Raw genomic sequence first — 6,316 nt, 5'->3', positions numbered from 1 at the left:
GATCTGTTCGACTTATTTAGCTATTGTTTTAATGTTTATTTTGCGATCATACAGTAACGTTATATGGTAGTTACTGTATTTTTGAGATGTTCAGATCTGATTATACAAGTGTATTAGAAGAACAGAATTGGTACGCGAATAAGATGGTTCTCATCCTTTGATCTTTCTCTTGAAACCTCGCCATGTGAATTGACCTAGCTGGTTGCATTTCTTGGGTGACCTCCTATCTCGAAGGTCTTTATCTCGCTTTCTATGGCGAGTGGCATGAAGGCGAACTAACTTGCAAGCCTTTTGATCTTTTCTTTCTCGCTTAATGCAAGTTCGAACTTTCTAGGAGCCCAAGGTCGCAGAAATTTGAACAAATCATACTACAATGTTTCAAACAAGTAAACCTAAAACTAAGCGACACAAAAGAATAACACGAACCTCATCAATCAACGTTATACACATTACACTCTTTCGTTTATTTTTATGCAATAAGGCTCCGTTTGGTAGGGCGTTAAATGCTTTCATGGAAAACGATTTTCCCCTTTTTAACCATTTCACGTTGTTTGGTTGGGTAAGGGATGTAAAATAATTTTCCATTACGCTATTAAAGATGGAAAATTCTTTTCCATTTGAAAGGAAGGGAAACCACTTTTCCTTATTTCCTCCTTACCTATCTCTCCTTTCTTCCCCCCAATCTTCACCATTTTTTCCCATTTTCCTTTAAGTTACCAAACAAAGGAAAACTAGTTTAGAATTGTGTTTTTCCTTAAAAACTGTTTTCGATGGAAAATCATTTTACAATGAAATCGTTTTACGCTTTATCAAACGAAAGCCTAAGTATGAAGTATAAAGCAACGTTAATTTTTATAATTTTTATCAAATTTGGAGATTTCAGGATTTGATGTTGGAAATTGTTAATATTTTGGGGTATGTGTACCATAAAATCTACCTATGGCAACACGAGAATAACAATTATTCATCAATCGTCACACACGCTTCACTCAGTGCCAGTAGTAATACCCACTTATAGGTGTGACCTTGTGGGTAAAATCGAGAAAATACCATTTAAGAGGCGAAGTAGATGGTTTTAACTTTTAAGCAAACACCATTCCCATGGGGATCAATATGGAAATAATTGGTTTCCGAAACTGTTCGAATTTGCCAATGTTCAAAATCCGGTTTCTGAAAACGTTTAAATTTGCCAAAATTGAAGGCTACTTCATCCGTATGAAAATGATTGATTCACTTTGACCGACACAAAATTTAATGGAAGTGAGTTGATTTTATTAAGGAATGAAAAAAGTTGAGTAAGTGTAGATTAACTAAATTGAAATAAAATATAATGGAAGTGGGGTAAGTGGGTAAGTGCGGATTAAATGATTAAATATAGTAGTGGGGGTATTTGGTGTAAGAAGGATATAGATGAGGGGATAAATTTCCAAAAATCGAAAGTGCAACAATCATTTAATTACGAACGATTAAGGAAAGTGCACCAATCATTAAAGTGCGGAGAGAGTATAATACACCGTTATTTATGCTATAATTTTTGGGGAATGTTTCCTATGGTCATATAAGAAAGTTTGGAGTCATAAAATGCACTTGTTGGTCATTTAAAATCTTAGAATGCTCTTGATTCGACAACATGCGTTTTTAAGAAAATCGGTTAAAAGGTCATTTCAGAGGCGAAGTAGATGGTTTTAAGAACCCAACATGCCCCCTGGGACACATGGGGTATATGAGAAGAATCCCGACCTCTATCGTCCCCGGTTTTCAAAAATGTCCAAATTTGCAAAAAATTGGAGGTTTCAGGATCCGGTTTTGGAATCTCCTAAAATTTCGGGGAATATTTACTTTGGTTATATAAAGAAGTTTGGAGTCATAAAATGCACTAGTTGGTCATTTAAAGCCCCATAATGATCTTTATTCGACAACTTGCGTTTTTAAGAAAATCGGTGAAAATGTCATTTGAGAGGAGAAATAGATTGTTCCAAGCACCTAACATGCCCCGCGAGGACGCATTGGGTATATGAGAAGCGTCCGGACCTCTAACGTTTCCGGTTTAAAAAAATGTCCAAAATTTCCAAAAGTGAAGGCTAACACCGTTGTTGACCATATTTGGAGGTTTTGGGACCTAAAAGATGGTCAAAACAACTTGAATGGCGTAAAAGTCAAAATGGTGGGATATTTATGGAACAGAAGAAGTATAAAATTTGTCAAACCCTATCCGCTACATCAAACACTACTAATTTTAACGTTTGACAAAAGTTAATCAATCGCTACCTCTACCGCAAACCGTTACATAAACCGCTACCTTTCAAAACACTTGCAAAATTTACAAGTATCGTCTTGACTAGGTCAAAATGCTACCCACGACCTCAAACGCTACCGCCAACACGCTCTAAGTAGAGCAAGTTTAAGGTTTATTGACTCTCCAAGAAGTTCTTCAAGGACTAGATACGGCTTGACTATAATTGTCACTATGTTACTCGTAATTTAGGCTCCGATTGTTTTGACGGAAAACACTTTCTCGGAAAAATGATTTTCCCATTTTCCTTTGTTTTGATGCGTTAGGAGGGAAAATAATTTTCCTAAAGTTGGAAGATAACTTTCTCCAGGGGAAAACGAACTTTCCTTTTGAAAAGAAGGAATGCCACATTTTCCTCTTTAATCCCATACATTTCTTTTTACGGTTTTTTCATGAAATGCCCTCGAGGTTTCACGGAACACACCAAACACCCCCCATGTTTTCAAAAAACATAATATACCCTTATTTTTTCAAAAATGCACCAAATGCCTATAAACTTAACGGAAGTCTAATGCCGTTAGTGATTAATCGCTGATTAACTTAATTAGCCCCATAATTGACCTAATTTCACATAATTAACCCTATACTAATCCTAGTTAAACCTAAACCTCACATAACCACCACAACCACCCACCTAACCATCCTTGAGCCTGACGTCACCCCTGACCCCGTCCTCACCAACCTAGCCACTGCCCCATACCCTTCTCACCGACCTAACCTGACTCTTTGCCGCCCCAACCCCTAACTCACCCAACCTGAGCCCATTCTTTTTCTCAACCCTGTTCATGCTCCGATGCCCAACAGTCACAATAAGCCCAAAATTTTTGAGAAAATTTTATTGAATTTGAGCAAAATTTGAATAATATTGGTGCAAATTTGGTCATGAGTTTGAATATTTGGTAAATAAATTAAACTTGTTTGGAATTGTAGTATATGAAATCAAAATTAGCATTCAAATTAAATTGGGGGAAATATTTTTAGAGTTTATGTTCTTGGTAAAAAAAAAGTATTCGAATCAGGAATTAATCGAGTATTTCATAGTCGAATTTAGTCTTGAAATTCACTAAAACAATTACAAATCGAAGGGGAGAGCTGAGTGAAACGAAATCAACAGAATAAAAAAATGGAAAGAGGAGTGTTGGAAGAAAAAATCGAGGATGGTGCTGCCATGAAAGAGAAGGGAAAGGGGGAGAACGAGACAAAGGATGGTCATCGACGCGGAGGTAGGCGCAAGCATCGGCGACGAATACCAGTGAAGTCGGTGCTTTCGATGATGAGTGGGTGACTAGCGTAGTGGGCGTAGGGAGATAAATAGAAAAGGATTGGGGGCGTGGAGGTGTGGCTTTGTGGCTGTGTAAAGAGAGAGCAAGAGAAGAAGGCAGAGAGGTGCGTCGATGGCTCCAGTATGTCGAGTGAGGGAGTTGGCGTGCGACTGCGGCTCCGGTGTCAGGACATGGCCGACGCAAGTGTGTGCATATATGGTGGTTTTAGTATTAGGATAATGGCGGGTCAGTGGTGGGTGGTGTTTGTTGTGGTTAGGTAGTAATTAGGTTTAATTAGGTCAACTAGGGTATTAATTAGGTCAGTTAGGGGTTAATTAGGTCAATTATGTGGCTAACTAAGTTAATTAGCGGTTAATCACTAACAACTTACACTTTCGTTAACTTTATGGGCATTTGGTGCATTTTTGAAAAAATAGAGGTATATTATGTTTTTTCCAAAACATGAGGGGTATTTGTTGCGTTTCATGAATACTGAAGGGCATTTCATTAAAAGCCTGTAAATTATAACCACAATATCACTTTTCTCGTACTCCGCTAGTATTGTCTTGTTAAACTTGAGAGGTTTTCCCCTTGTTTTTAAATTATAATCTGCTTCCTCCGCGGCTTTAATCTTCAACGCATGCTCGTACCGTTTCACAAATGTAACCAAGCCACATTGTAAGTCAACTTGAGTTTTATAAAACCTATTCATACCTTCACTCCTCTGCTTGGAAGACATTCCAGCCCAAAGCGTGCCTCTACAATAAGCGGGTGCCCATTGACTCCTTGTTTCATATTGCTCCTTTATCCAACCTGCTTCCCTTAGACCATAGTTGTCCATTATTATACACCAAGCTTCATCAAATTCTCCCTGATCCATCATATCATGGACAGCAGTACGTATTAAACGGTCAATATCTTTCCAATTACAATTGCTTCCCAGGTTCTTCGCCGCATTCTGGAGGAGATGCCATAAACAAAATATGTTCGGGACACCGGTGAACACAAGCTCCACTGCTTTACCAATTTCCCTACACTGATCTGTACAAATCCCTTTTGGTTTCGTACCCATGCACTTCAGAAATTGCTCAAACACCCATACACAAGTTTCTGTGTCTTCGTGCGTAATTAAGGCAACTCCAAATATTATAGATGATCCGTGATGGTTGATACCGGATAAAGGGTGCAAAGGGCATACGGAACCTGCATGGGGCAACAACATTTTAGCACCAAAAATTTCATTCATTCATGTTATTTGTTTAAACAAGTTAAGCAATCTATGATAAATTAATTTAGAACAACACCTGTTCACGGAGAAGGTTGTGTCGAATATTATTACATCTCCAAAATATTTATAGGAATCTCTGCTCCGGGAATCAGACCAAAACGCATTCAACAACGTCCCATCGTCATCAACTTGAAAACAACTATAAAAGTCATTATTCAGTTCATGTTGCTTCTTCAAGTAATCTTGTAGTGCCTTTGCATCTCCCAAACACCTTGACATACGTCGATCTAAATTAATTGCTTTCCTCAAGTCTCGATTGTTGAAGTTCATATTATCGAATCCACCACGCTCAAGAACCTGTTCACTGAAGTTCCTATTTATGCTAATTCCCGCGTTATTATTTATGATCGTTCTCTCAAACGTTCCTTGATCAATACTTCTATAATTAACCATTAAATTACTACAAGAAGAATTGAGATCATGGTTATGCTTCAGGTCACACTTGATTATCTCAAATTTTCCACCCCTCAAAATCCCATACACATACATTTTGCAACCAGTGACATTACAACCTTCAGTTTTTGCCCCCCCCCCCCCCCCCCCCCTCTTACATTTCAATCTGATACATTTCATCATATCTGCCTTCGCCTCTTTTTCTCCTACGCCACTTCTACAAACTCCAGCATCCTTAAACTCTTTCAGCAAGTCACTGCTTTTTATAAAAAGCTCGAACCCTCCCCTGTAAGCATATTCATGGCAAAATCTACTAAAGTCGGCTCCTGATACAAAACACATCCCTTCTCTAGGTATATCTCCTTCTGGTTCACCACTTTCATTCAGGTCTATGGGTGACCTAGGATGCTCCTCTATGTTATCCATCACGCTGCCATTACACAAATATAATTTAAAATGCATACTAATTTTTTCATGTCAATTTTAAATATTTGTCATTACATGCATGCTGGTACGTCATAGTAAATGTTATCTTCAGTAATTAATTGATCATACTAAAATAAAGAACGTTGTCCCCTCTACTCTGCTATCAATGGCTTAGACAACTCCGCCACCCAAATTTCAGACATTTGTTATTCCACATTAACCTAATAAGTAATAACCACCCTTGATAATTATTACAAAAATCTCGAATTACTTCATACTTTAATTTGATAATAAATAAATAAAACCTAAAAGTATCAGGTCAATTGCGAGCGAACAGTATTACAAAATTGAAGGGAATTTACCAGCTCTCAGTTGTGGTCGTCGGAACTTTTGTTGTCGCCGGAATTTGATTCTTACCGGCTCTCAGTTGTGGTCGCCGGAATTGGATTCTCTCTGGTGCCGCGTTACTTCACTTCACAATGATTTCCGTCGATGATGCTGTCGATTTTAATTTCCAATGGCAAGAAGGATTATAATTAATTAGTGTTAAATTCTAGGGTAACTAATTAGGGGAGATAATTGTGTCTGAAAATATTAATTTCAATTTCTATTTTTTTTAATTGGAGCAACATTGGCGCCAAAGGGAAATAGAGA

This window comes from Spinacia oleracea, chromosome 2, assembly GCF_020520425.1.
Source record: "Spinacia oleracea cultivar Varoflay chromosome 2, BTI_SOV_V1, whole genome shotgun sequence".
NCBI lineage: Eukaryota > Viridiplantae > Streptophyta > Magnoliopsida > Caryophyllales > Amaranthaceae > Spinacia > Spinacia oleracea.
Note: the sequence above shows the minus strand (reverse complement) of the source record.